We start from the raw sequence: 15,158 nt of genomic DNA on the forward strand, positions 1-15,158 counted from the left end.
TATCAACGTTGCAGGGAAAATTGACCAAACTCTCAACCTTCGGTAAACCCTAAGTCTCCTCCATGGACATTCTCAAAATTTTAAACTCCACCAACTATTCAACTCTTATGTCTTCCACCCCAAAACCCTAAACCCAAAATTCTTACCAAACTATAACAAACACACATCCCCATTTCACAAAACCTCATTACCACTTTACGTATCACACTCCATTGCTACAACATTTCAAACTATGGCGCATTACGACCACCCCACCAACGTTGCAACTCCCTGAGGAAAAAGATCCTCCACGATCATAAGGTAATCTCTAATTAGGTTCCCAACAACCCTCTTTCTATTTCTGGTAATGTCTTTCACTACTAGAAAATCATTAAATAGAAACCAATTTAAAAAAAAAGATAGTTGTTATATTGGCTAAATTAGATACTATTTTAGAGACTAAAAAAATATCGGTGTCTAAATTAGTTTCTATTATTGATAAATAGTTTTTAAATTGGTATCTCATTAGCTACCAAGTTAATATGACAATTAATTATTTTTGTCTCTAAATTTGGTTTCTATTTAATGATTTTCTAGTAGTAATTAAAGAGAGTGGTGTAGGGGTTTAGGGGGTTTCGGTTGTTGACAATGTGGTTGATGCTGAAAAACAAAGTTCAAGTTTTTGGGTGAATTTGTTTTGTTGAATAAATTGGAGAGTTGGGTTGATCAAGAGAGATATTGAGTATGGTATTGTGATCACTATTTATGTAGATTCCTTTGGAGTAAATCCTAAACTCTCTTGATATCTCCAATGGAATTTACATAAATAATGATCACGTAAAATAATAGTTTACACAGAAAGTTCATTGGACATGGAAAAAAAAGTTATTGTCAACTCCTAACAATGATTTATTCCAATAATTTTCTTATTACAAGTATTCTTGTGATCTAAAGTTTTGATTAGGGAATAAAACCAATTTTGTGTCACATGGACGAAAAATATATTTAACCCAAAATAAAATCATTAAATGAGAATAATTGATAAATTAAAAGAAAAAAAAAATGATGAAAAAAGAGAGAGAGAAGGATAAATTTTAGAAAAAGGCTAAAGTTGTGATCACGTGTAAATAAAACTTTTTTTAATTTTTTTTTCTGTTACATTTATTTTTTCATTTTCTCTCATTTTTTTATTCCATTCTTTACCCTATCACTATGCTTAGCAATTTTGTAAGAAACACCAAATATTGTTATACAAATGCTAGTAAGGAGTGTACTGAGTTTATGATTTCATTAGCACACTACATTTGGAAAGAGGAAAGGGAGACATGAAGACAAAAATAAGTGTATTTTTTTAAAGAGGAGTGATTTATTATTTTAAATATTTGACACAATTAAATATTTGGTGTCTTGAATCCATAGTTTATATGTATTAAAAGTTATTTTTAGGAGGGTGTTTTTGTTTTTTTGTGATTTTAGTTTGTGTTGGTTGCATAGGTAGGTAGTTGATAGCAAAATTGTTGATTTTGTTTAACTTTGGAGAGAGAGGAGAGATGTGTCTTTGTCTCTATTTTTCGGTATAAAAGTTTGGACTATCCATAAAATGGATCATATTAATTTATTTTTCCTTGACAATAAAAAAACATTTGGAAACCGGAGATGGATGTTCTCCTATACTACTATCCTTATAAAAAATTAATTAAATAAAAATTAATATTTAAAAGATACTACCATCCTTATAAAAAAAATATTCCGAGCATAAAGTATCTTACAATAAGACTCATAAGCACTAACCATACCATTGTAGCAAAATCTACACCTACTCTAGGTTAACATAGATTAAAAGTATACAGGTTGGCATCACCCCTGAAGTGGTTCGCATTTTGTTAAGAAGTTGACTTTAAATCTAACTCAACCTCATAAAACCGGCTCAATAAGGTGAAGTTTGCACTCACTTGTATACAATGAAATGTCCTAATCTCTAGTCGATGTGGGATCTCCAACACATTTTATATTTAATTGTTATTGCCGATAAAAAAAAACATAGATTAAGAAAAGACCAGCCATGTTGTTAAGCCAAAATTACACAACTAACAAAAGGTTAAACAACACAAAATCCAGAAACCAATTAAATAGTACTTGCTACCCCCATACACATAATATAAGGAAAAATGTTTTTTTTCACATCCATACTCATGCTCCACTCTACACCCCAATAAATATTAATATTTTAATTATTTATAATTTTTTTAATTTTAAAAATTATTTTAACATTTTACATTTTGTTTATATTTTTATTAAGGAGATTTTTTTAATTTTTTTTTATTACAAATATTAATATTTTGTTATGAATGTAAGGTAGAACAAGATGTCAAAATATCTTCACCTAATCTAAGACAAGAACTTTGACAAGAACTTTGCCTCGTCTAGTCCCTTTATGGCATATCATTATTGAAAAACTTGATGAGCTTAGTAGATTTTTTTTTATAATTAATTTTGTTATTTATAAGATTCAAACTTAAATTCATGTTAATATTCAAAATTTGGTTTCTCTCCTTCCAACATAATATTGATTATTTCTTATATATTTAGTACACTACCGTGCATTTTCTGTAATAAGGAAAATTTATTTATAAGTGGATAAATTTTAATAAGTTAAAAAAACTTCACATTTTAGTTTAAACTATATTTTAAAATGAGTCATAATTTTTAATCTAACATAATTTTATGTTAAGTCGACATATTAATGAGCTATTTTTTTAATCAAAATTGAAAATTAAAATAGATTACAATATATACATAAAAAAATCATAATATATTATTATTTAAAAATTTAAAGTTTAATTTTCAATATGTATTATGTAACATTATATATTTAGGTCTAAATATTACTTGAAAAAATTTATTAATATTTTTACATCATTAATGTAGAATTAAAATAAATAAAAATTCATAAAAATAGTCTTGAGTTCGTATTACTACAAAATGAATAAGAAAAACGATAGAGATTCTTTCTTTTTATATGACAACATAAAAACTAAAATAAAAAAAAGTTAAATAAATGAGTTAACCCCACTGACCTCATAGCTAGCTAAACCTTGTCTTCAAAGACATTGAAACCAAATGAAATGCACTAAAAACTCTTTATTTTTTATTTATTTAGACCACTGGGCTTTTTTTTATTATTTTTATTAAAATGGGGTCGTTTAAAAAAAATTACAAATATGAGCAAGTCGTTCCAATTTGGCACGACTTTATATGCAGAAGTCGTGCCAAGTTGGCACGACTTCTGTCACATCAACCCCTGAAGTCGTGTCAACTTGACTCGACTTTGTTCACGTCATATATATATATATATTATTTTATTTTTATTTTTTTAATTTTCTTGTAAAATTTTCTTATTTAGATATTGACTAGTAAGTTATGTAATGTTTAAAATTAATTTGATACATAATTTTCTAAGGGTGTTAGTTTTAAGCAATAAAAAAATGAATAATTGTGAATGGATCATGTTTGACGATAATGTAATATATTAATTTGTTTATTAGATTAATAAAAATATGAAAAACAAAAAAAATGTTCATATTGCAGAACCGAAGGTCACAATAAAAGTAATTGCCCGCACAAACAAGCTTATAATAAAATTCAATTTCAAGTTTGATTATTAATTTTCTCATTTTCTTTACCTAAGTATTTATACCTTCATAAAAATTTTATTTTTCAAATTAATTTCAAATATTACATAACTTATAATTTTAATTATAATTAAATAATTATAATATATATTTATTTAAAAACAAAAAAAATTTAAAAAAATATGATGTGGACAAAGTCGTGCCAACTTGGCATGACTTCTACCACGTCAACTTGAAGTCGTGCCAAGTTGACACGACTTTAAGCTGACGTGGCAAAGTCGTGCCAAGTTGACACGACTTGTCCCATATTTATAATTTTTTTGACAACGACCCTATATTGGTAAAAACAAAAAAAAAAATGACCCATGATAATCATAAAACCGTTTTTAAATTTAGCTTTATTCTAAACCTTAAATCACAGGGATCAACCTGTTTGGACGAGTCTACAGTTGTATATAAAATTAATTATATATAATTTTTTATTAACAATGGATTAAATTATTTAAAATATTTGAGAGATAATCCAATACGTATATAAAAAATATAGTCATATTTTATTAAGATTAAGATTAAAAAAAAATTCTTATCTAAAAATCATATCCTATTCCAATAAAAAGTTTAGTAAGTATATCAAAATTCTTTTAGAGACCAAAATTAGCACCGCTAATATTTCTATGGTCTTCTAACATAATTTATTTTTAATTAATTACATTCTAGATCTATTTGATGGTGTTTAGACAATATATAAAATTTAAAACCCAATTAATAATGCAAACTTCACCTAGTTTATTTTATCGGATATGCATAACCATGAAATTAATCTTACAATTCAATGAAGTTGTAACTTGTTTGTGTGTGAGTGGTTGATAAATTTGATATTTTGAGTTATTTTGGGTGAAATTTGATATTTTATAATTTTGAACAAATATAAAACTATTATTCTATTGATATATCTCTACATTATCTCACTTTAATTATATTAATCTATTAAAAGGCTATAAAATAGAATAAATATAGGGTAGGTATTGGTAATTGGTTTTGAGTCTCAAAAGTGTTTTGTATGCACACTATTTGGACAAGTATGAGAGAGAAGAATATTTCAATAAATAAGATAAGTAGAAAATCTCATTATACAAAGAGATATCATCTAGAAACATAAAAAGGTAAAATACATAGTACTTTGAGGTAATCAACCAAACAAGAATAATTGACTCTTTTTTTCACATATAAATCTATTAACAAAATTATCAACTACGTTTTAAAATAATTGATTACTCTAACCATTAATCAAATGTAGAACTTCAAAATTAAAAAAACTTTTCAAGTTTTAAGGGATTTTGAAGCTTAAATAAATGGACTATTTTACAAGTTTTTTCCTCTCTCTCTCTCTATCTTTCTTTAGTATTCTCTCATCATTCTCTGAAACCTATCCTCTCATTCATCTAAATCTATTCATTTTTATTGATTCATCCTTTCTCCTCTCGATAAAATATAGCTAGTGTTTTAATAAAAATTAAGAATGATTATTGGATGATACTATGTCATACGTCACTCACTAAAAAAATACATCACCCACTCACATAAGTAAACGTGAGCAAGTTAAATAAGGCATTAATTTAGGGCAAAATGAAATATTGAACTATATTATTAATTTTAACCAGGAATGACTGATAATAAATATTTAACAATATCTCATATCAAATATTTCATAATAATATAAATAAATATAAATTTTATTTTTTATAAATTATTTTATAAAATTAAATTAAATTAACTTTTTTTATATTACAAGAAAATCATTAAATAGAAACTAATTTTAGAGAAAAAAAAATAATTAGTTATTATATTAGCAAAATTAGATACTATTTTAGAGACTAAAACAATTATTGACATCTAAATTAGTTTTTATTATTAATGAATAATTTTTAAATTAGTATCTAATTAGATATCAAAGTTTTAGATATCAATTTTAAAATCTAAATAATTGATAGTTAAAACTTAGATAACTAATTAGATATCAATTTAAAAATTATTTATTAATAATAAAAACTAATTTAAATACCAATAATATTTTTAGTCTCTAAAATAATATTTAATTTAACACTATAAAAACTAATAATTTTTTATCTTTAAAATTAATTTTTATTTAATAATTTTTTAATAATGTTAAAATTATTTAAAAACTACTTTTAATTATTCTTATCAAGTCGTTATCAAATCACTAATAAATATATAATCTTACTATTATAAATTTTATTTTATAAAATTAAATTATAGTTAAAATAAATATATAATCTTACTATTATAAATTTTATTTTATAAAATTAAATTATAGTTAAAATTCACTTTTTAATTAGAACAAAATATATTAAGTAGTATAAAATATATATGTTCATAAGTCAATAATTGATTTAGCATAGTAAAAGAAACTTTAAAAAAGAAAACAATTAATATTTTCTTCAGAATACTAAATATTGTGTACTTGCATAATATTGGGTTGTAAAAGCTTTTTCATTTAAAAGTTCATTAATTTTGTTTAGTCTGGAACCTTCCACGTATAATTTTGCAGATAACTTTGCACATCACAGATGCGTTGTCTTGGCCTCTGAAATAATATTAATGTCGTCTTCCCAGAGGGTTTCAGAAGCTAAATAATGACAAGACACAGAAAAATTCACGTAATGATTTGTATGGAAATCCTACACGACAAACATACAAAGAAGTGCCATCAAAATAAAAGGCACCATGATGAAAGCCATTCCATTTTTTAAACCTATAATTTCACGTTTTCTTGCTTTTATCTGTTTCTATTATGGTGTTTAGACATTACACTATGACAACTAATCAATATTAATTAGCATGTAATCGTGGCCACAAATAACTACTGTTGCTTTGTTTTATGGTACTTAATTAATGAATGGTTTATAATGAGAAAGAAGCATATACTATATATAGTGATCATTATTGTAGGGGCAATTCAAAAACATTGCGTGCTCCCTTATTGGTCTGAAGTGAGATGAATAGGGAGCTATGTTTTAGCTATCTGGTTCAGAATCATGGCTAGATACATTTTCATCCATTTATATAAGCCAAATTGTAAGCAGGTTCATCGCATGCTCTTTCTTTATTGCCATATAATTGCATTTATTGGTTGTTTGATCTGTGAAATGACAAAAAAAAAGGTTCCGTATTGTTCATGTGCTGATTCATTTCTCAAGATTAAGGTACTCAAATATTCATTGCACAGTCAATTCCCACTATCTTCCTACTCTGGAATAGAACAGTTTGGTTTCTGTGATCATTTTTTGATAAATAATAAAGTATTTCTTTTCTATACTGTCCTCCAATTACAAACAGACATGTATGAAATATATATTGTTTTTATATTAAAAAGTATCTTAAAAATAATATCTACCTTTTTTAATATGAAAAATGTAGAATCAGAAACCTCATTGAATCAATACAATAAGTATCACATATAAAATAAAGAATGGCTAAAAAAATATAATAAGTGAGTGAAAACTTTCTTAATTTGTTGATAATAAGAAAAATTAAGTAATCATGAATACCAATATTAATAAAAAATCAAGATAATGAACAAAAGCAAAATTCAATAACACACAATTTTTTATACTTTGTTTTGATTATTTTGAATCTATATCTTATTAATCCAGACAACTTAAGCTGATTTTTTTACTAAAAATATTAAAATATTTAATTACGAGAAAACTATATAACTATAAAGATAAAAACAATTATTTCTTTAAACATATTTTAAGAAGATTTATAAAAGTATTGAACATTCAATTACTTACTTTACACACCAAATAATGGTGTAAAACTTTTAAATTCAAATTAAAACAAATTTAATTATGCAATGAAAATCCTATAACATGATCACTCATATTTGATAAATCTTGAGATTTTTTTGTTAACAAAATTTAATGTGTAATATTTTAAGAAAACTCTTTTTTAAAAAGTCAGTAGCTCTCTTTTCGAAAATGGTGAAAGGTGTTGAGAAAACTTGAAGGCTTCTCTTTTTAAAGTAATTTGAAAAAGATTATGATTACTATCTAATATAATCTACTATGTTCAAATATAATCAATTATTATATTCTTTATTAACTCAAAAACCATTTTAAATCAACCTAATCAATTATTATTAAACATAATTAATTATTTGTGAATGTAATATTTTCAGAAAACACTTATCATAATCGATTATTTTTTGAAATAATCAATTATTTTTTAAATAAATGAAAACCAACACTACAAGGAAATAACAATTTAGTCACCAAATTTAGCGACCGAACATTAGTGGTCACAATTTACAACCGAAATAGCCACCAAATACCCATAGTGTCAGATCTGCGATTGAAATAGTGACCGACTGAATAATTTATCATGTTAGTTAGTTTTGTGACCGAATCCGCGACTGAACATGAGAGTGACAAAACCATTGGTCGCTAAAGTGGTGGCTGTTTCAAATAAATTGGGAAAAATATATCTGCAACCGAATTAGCGACCGAATATGTTTATTTTTTAGCCACTGATTTTATTTCGGTCGCTAAATTTTATTGTTTTTTTCTGCCACCGAATTAGCCACCGATTATGTTTACTTTTTAGCCACCGATTTTCTTTTGGTCGCTAAATATAAATGTTTATTTTGGCCACCGAATCAGCCACCAAATTTATTTATGTTTTAGCCACCGATTTTGTTTCGGTCGCTAGATATAATTGTTTATTTTTATCACTGAATCAGCCACCAAATACGTTTATTTTTTAGCCACCGAATTTCTTTTGGTCGCTAAATATAATTGTTTATTTTACTACTACTATTAATAATAATAATAATTCATTTTTATTTTAAAAAACTATACAAGGATCACACACACTTTTGAATATTAATGATACTCATCCGTTTAAAAAATAATTAGTTGTATTACTGGTTTCTTTTTCTATTTAAAAAATATATGTCAAATATATTTGTAATTTCTTAAATTTAAATAAAATTTATTAAATATTGTTTTTAAAATATCAGCTCAAATAAAAATTCTAAATAAAATTACATAACAAAATATTATTATTAATAAAATTAATCCTTTAAAAAAAATAAATTACGCTATATAATTAAGTTTAAATAAAATGATCTCTCTAAAATAATTTTAATTTTACAAAAATAAATAAATTTTTAGAATTAAATTGTAAATAGTTTTTTAATTATTAATTTTTTTTTATTAATAACAGTTTTTTTACTTGTTTCTATTGTTTTAATTAAAAATTCTTAACAGAGGTAAATATCTGCCAGTTAGAAATTATAAAATGTATTAATATAAAAAATAATTAATTGATTAAAATATCCATATTTACTATAATGGATATTTAAATACTTATTTAATATTTATTTTTTAATTTTACATGAATGCTACATTTTTTAATATTATTTATAAAGAGGTGTCTTCAGTAAAAAAATAACGTGACAATTAGATAAAATTTGGAATTTGTTATTTTTTGTAACCTTCAGAGTTAAGTTGCAGGTGTGCTATTAGGGCACCAAATACCCAAAATTGCTGATAGGAGTGAAGAAAGGTGCAGGCGGTGGTCGGAGGAGAAGGAAGTTGTGGGTGGTGGTCGTGGTGCGAACGGAGGTACGAACAAAGGCGAACAAAGGTGTGAGCGGAGCCGAGCGGAGGCAAACGGTGCGAGCGGAGCCGAACGGTGCGAGCGGAGGAGAACGGAGGTATTTGATTGCTTGCATTAATTTGTTGTTGGCTTTAGACATAGGAGTCTCATTTCTAATTTGTTTGGTAGAACTTGACTCTGTAAAATTCATTGCAGGTCATTACCCAATTCTTGAAACTGGAGACTCTACTTGATGACAGTGTGAGCAAGAATATTGAATTACAAATTGAAAGGGGTGGCACATCAAAGACGTTAACTTTGTTGGTGAGATTTTTCATTCTTGGATATTTACTCTTGTCTAAAGACAATTTAGTTGAATATGACTTGACTTATGGTTTCAGAGGGTGGAGGTGGTGGCTGTTTCAATGAAGAAATATGTGTGGAATGTTTATCATGTTTCTTATATTTATGATGTTATATTTTTCCTTCATTCTGTATGCCTGTCTACATTAAAACAACAACCAGTTTCGAAAAATATTTCTAAATTGATTAATAGCCTGTATATAGGAATTTCAAACATCTTGCCTTCACTTTCGGAAAAAACCTTATAAACACAAACAAAAAACAACAACGATCAAAACTATATACTATATGATTGATTGAAAATAGCTACCCCTAGAGCCGTATTCTTTTGGCTTTTTTCTTTTCTTAAAGCTTCATCAATGCTTCCAATTGCATTTGACGCATTACCAAAATCAATCTGGAAAGTTCTTATTGAACTTAGTTTTTTCTTTAGAGAATTAAGTTCGACAACACTAAATGTTGAACACCTAAGAGTTATGGAAGAAAATATTCCTGTGTTATTGTGTAAATTGGAACAAATATTTCCACCAAGCTTCTTTAATTCCATGGAACATCTTCTAATTCATCTACCTTACGAGGCAAAAGTTGGTGGTCCAGTCCAATATCGTTGGATGTATCCATTTGAGAGGTATAAAATTACTAATCACTATTATAACATTTGTTGTTTATTTATTTAATATTTAAAATTGTGTACATCCATATTCTTTTTTAGGTTCTTACACTCCCTAAAAAAAAGTAAAAAATAAAGCGAGGGTGGAAGGCTCTATTTGTGAAGCTTTCTTGGTGGAGGAAACATCTACATTTGCCTCATTTTATTATCCTGATCATGTTGAAACAAGAAGGACTAGGATCCCTCGTAATCTCGAAGTAAGCGAGGGTTCTTCATGTGCTCCTCCTCTTTCAATTTTCAATTATCCAGGAAGAGAAATTGGAAAATGCATGACATATTATCTAAATCAAAGGGACTTTGATGCTGCCCAATTGTATGTTCTTCAAAATTGCTAAAGATGATGACACTCCATACCAAGATGATGAGCTTCTACAACTTGAAGTAGTGTTGCATGTTGATCCATAATTCATTCATGATTCTCTTGCTGATTTAGATGGGGGGAGAAGAAGTAGATCTACAATTACTAAATGAAACAGACATAGATGAACAATACGAGGAGGAATACATTTCAAGTGAGGATAACATAGAGAGTGATTTCAGTAACACAGATACCTCTTCGGTAATTCATGCATTAAAATTGATTGTATACCTTGTCCAAATTATGTTTAACATTAATTTTATTGTGGTTTCCCATAATTGTAGTGAATAATAGGGAAGATATCTGACATATTTGGTTGTAGAAAACACAATCAGGTTTGAGTCTTTTGATCATGATTACTTTATTTGATTATTCAAAATTGATTGATCCACTTTGATTATTATATTAATTACATCTTATATATGTAATATTTTTTACTTTCAGATGACACCAAGGGGTAGAGGTGGTGGCCGTAGACCACCTAATCGTGGTGGTCGAGGTGTTCGTGTTGATGATATATCTTTACCCAACACCAACATTCACCCTTCATTTGTTCTTCCAACAACTATGGAGTCTATACATCCTATCTATGAAGGACCCCCACTTCCTACACTTCACGATCAAGATATTGAACATCATGTAGGGGAATCAAATCCTACTTCCTTTTCTACAAAGCCAACTATGAATCAACCTTCACCAATACAAGACTCTCTTACACCTGACAATGAGTCTGGCAATGTAGTTGATCAAAGACCCTGGCTTCATGCAGAAAGATGAGAGTAAGTATATTTTAATCTAATTGTAATTCATCAATATGTTTTGATTTTCATATATCATTTTGACAATATGTTTGGAACACAGATTTTCACCAGCAAATGGACCTTCCAATGTAATCTCACGAATCATCAAGCAAAAATATGATGAACCCAGTCCCACTTGGAAGAAGGTTCGTCTTGAGCTCAAAGATAGATGGTTTGGAGAGTTTAAGGTAATTTGAGTTATGATTACATTTAAAATGTTATTATATTTTTCTACAATGTTTGTTTTCTAATTTATTTTTCATGCAGAAAGAGTATAGGTGGGATCTGGAACAAGACCAACTCATTAGATCCATTTTTGATACAAAAGCCTCCCGTATCTTTAAAAATGCTATGAGTAAAGTTAGGCATGGTCAAAATAAGGGGACCTGGATTCCACCACTTGTTCGATCAACCTTGGACAAGCATTGGAGTTCTACAAAATTCCAAAACAAGAGTGTTATTGCCAAGGCGAATCGAGCTGTTGAGAAGGGAGCATCAACCTACTATGGTGGTTCCATATTTATTGCGGCTCACTTTGAGAAAATGGTAATATTGTTATATTTTTTTCTCTTTCTATATTTTTGTTTAAATACAATCTATTATATCTTTTTATTAAATTTATGTAGACTAAGGAGCTTGAACGACAACCAACTGCTTGGGAGGTTGTAGAGAGAACGAAGAAATTGAAGACTGGACAATGGGTCAATGACAAGACTCACGACCTTGCAGTGTGTTTAAAATTTAAGTTATAATTTAATTTTTACTATATGTTTTCTTTGCAATAATCAATTTGATTTCATTTTCAGGAGAAATATAAGAAACACCGAAAAGAAGCCCAACAACAACAAATGCTTGAAAGCGAATCTTCGCAAAACTCTCATGTTGCCTCTATTGATGACAATGAAATATACATTGATGTTGTTGGAGATGGAAATAAGAAAGGGAATGTCTATGGTCTTGGTGTATTGAGCAAGAGGTTTAATAGTTCAACAAGTGCTCACTCAACTACAAGCCAAGCTCCAGTAGTCCATCAAATAGAAGAAATGCGTGAGATTATTCAAAAGTTAAATAATGAACTTATGACAAAACATGTCAAGGAGCGGAGTCTTGAAGAAAAGATGGAGCTATTGATGAAAACTCATGAAGAGCAAAGTGAACGCATGCGCAAACAAGATGAGTTTATGCGCAAACAAAATGAGTAGATGCGTAAACAAAATGAGCAGATGTGCAAACAAAATGAGCAGATGCAACAAATCATGCAACACATTCAAATGAATAATCCCATATCAGGTTCTTCAAATCCTACTACCAGTGGACATTATAAAGGAGACAACATTAGAGATGATAGTTCACAAGAAGATTAGTTGGATGTTGAATTATATAATAGATTTGACTCTTTTAACTAGTTTTTAATACTTTTCGTTGTGTAATACGATTTACTTTTAATTTGAGTACAACTCCTTCTTAAACTTTGTATTTGAAGTTTATTAGTATTTAGCTTGATTGAATTTTGAGTATCTATAAGCAAGTTTAAATTTCTTTATAAAATGGTTAAAATACCATTTAAAATAGGTATGAACAATACATAAAAAAATAGCCACCGAAATCGATTTGGTGGCTATATTTACAAAAAAAAATAAAATTAGCGACCGAAATAGAATCAGTCGCTGTAATTAAGAAAAATATTTAGTCACCGAAATCAAATTAGTTGCTAAAGCGGTCTCCATTTAGCCACCGAATTAGCCACCAAAAGTTTTTTTTTAATTAATTAATTTAATCCATTAGCGACCGAAAATGGTGGCCGCTATCACCTCTATTTCAGCCACCGATTTAGCCACCAATATTTTATAAAAGTTTGGTCGCTAATGTGGTTTATGAATTTTGGTGACCAAATTTTATGCGACCGATTTAGCCACCGCAATTTCGATTGCTAATTTGGTTTCTAAATTTTGGTGACCAAATATTCTGTGACCGATTTCGCCACCGAAATATCGGTTGCAAATTAGCGACTACTTTATAATTCGGTCGCTAAAGGCTTTGCGACTAGGGTTTTCGCTTCCATCTTTATTTGGTGACTGTTTCGGTCGCAGATACGTTTAGCGACCGATTATTGTACTGTTAGTGATCGAATTTGGTGGTCGCTAAAAGTGATTTTTTTTGTAGTGCAAATTTGACCAAATTATTTCTCAACATAATTGACTATTATGTTCAGAAAAAACATAAAATCAGTTTTTCAATAATATGCTCAAGATTATCTTATATATTGATTTATGTTTTATATTTTGATCATACTAAGATAATGAGAAATGGAGAGAGGAACCATCAACATAAGATGCAAACTTCATGATTTGTGATGTTATGTTAACAACCTTCTGTTCTTTGTGATGGCCAACCAAAACCAATCTTAAGTAGTTAATTCATGACACTGATTCCTGAAACAATTAACTCATGTACCTTTAAAGAAGAATATAATCTAGGTAATGAAATTTAATATAGACCATATTCAACATGATATTCATTTTATAGAAATAGCAAAATTCATGAGAAATTAAAAAAAAACTTAACATCAATCATCCAATCAATGCAAACAAATCCTACAAACAACACTTAATCATAAACATTATTATTATCGACATTATGATTAGTAGCATTTATAAGCAATATGACTCATAAAAGCTTCCCTAGGAACAAACACTATGCAATGACAAAAAGACAATGTTAATTGAAAATGAACTTATTATCAATTGTAAAAAAAAGTATGAATGATTATTGATATAACCAAAAACCAATTGCAAAAGAAAATATAAGAGAATGAGTGAGTCTAAGAAACATAAATGATTATATGACCAAATAATCGATTAAATTATAAACACACGCCAAATTATACAAATCTTATTAAATGTAGTCAATGAGTGAAGGATAATCCAAAATACTTAATTAATGTTGCATAAGATATCAAACAATTATTTTATCATAATGTTGAATGATAATAGGCAAATTATGCTTATCAACGCTAAATTAAATAAATTTTAAAATAAAAAGCATTAGTGTCGACGAAGTTAACACTAAATTACTTTAATTTAAAAATGATTGATAAATTAGTGTTGGTTAAGCCGACACACTACAAGAAAATCGCTAGTTACATACAGTTTTTTACATACGGATCTGGATCCGTATGTAAAATAGACATTACATACAAATTTTTTCATACGAATTCTGATCCGTATGTAACTCCAACATTACATACGGATTTTTACATACGGATTCTAATCCGTATGTAACGTAAGTATTACATATGGATAATAATCTGTATGTAATGGAAAAGTTTTTTTTTAAAAAAAATTACATACGGATAGAATCCGTATGTAACGATTTTTTTTTTAAACTTACATACTGATATAATCTGTATGTAACGATTTTTTATTTTTTAAAATTTTCATTTCTTAAAAAAATGTACATACGGATTAAATCCGTATGTAAGTTTCGTTTTTAGAAAAGATTACATACGGATATTATCCGTATGTACGTTATTTAAAATTTAAAATTTAATTGAAATTAAAAAATATGTTGAATTTGAATTGGAACCAGGCACCTTCACTTAACGTATTCTTCACTAAGCCCGGCTTCACTTCACTTAACGTATTTTTCACTAGCCCACTTCACGTATTCTTCATTCAGTAAAAAAAAACCCTACTTAACCTAAATCACAGCAACCCCAATTCCACTGAAGGACA

General features: G+C 27.7%; 1 pseudogene across 1 annotated transcript; it reads left to right on the forward strand.

Moving 5' to 3' along the window:
- Nucleotides 1-10,699: 10,699 nt before the first annotated feature.
- LOC137827155 (uncharacterized) lies at nt 10,700-12,874 on the forward strand (annotated as a pseudogene). Its single transcript, XR_016514905.1, has 6 exons — nt 10,700-10,825; nt 11,069-11,362; nt 11,463-11,612; nt 11,692-11,970; nt 12,051-12,152; nt 12,231-12,874. The product of XR_016514905.1 is annotated as an uncharacterized LOC137827155 (transcript).
- Nucleotides 12,875-15,158: the final 2,284 nt, after the last annotated feature.

This window comes from Phaseolus vulgaris, chromosome 8, assembly GCF_051622355.1.
Source record: "Phaseolus vulgaris cultivar YP4 chromosome 8, ASM5162235v1, whole genome shotgun sequence".
Taxonomy (NCBI): Eukaryota; Viridiplantae; Streptophyta; class Magnoliopsida; order Fabales; family Fabaceae; genus Phaseolus; species Phaseolus vulgaris.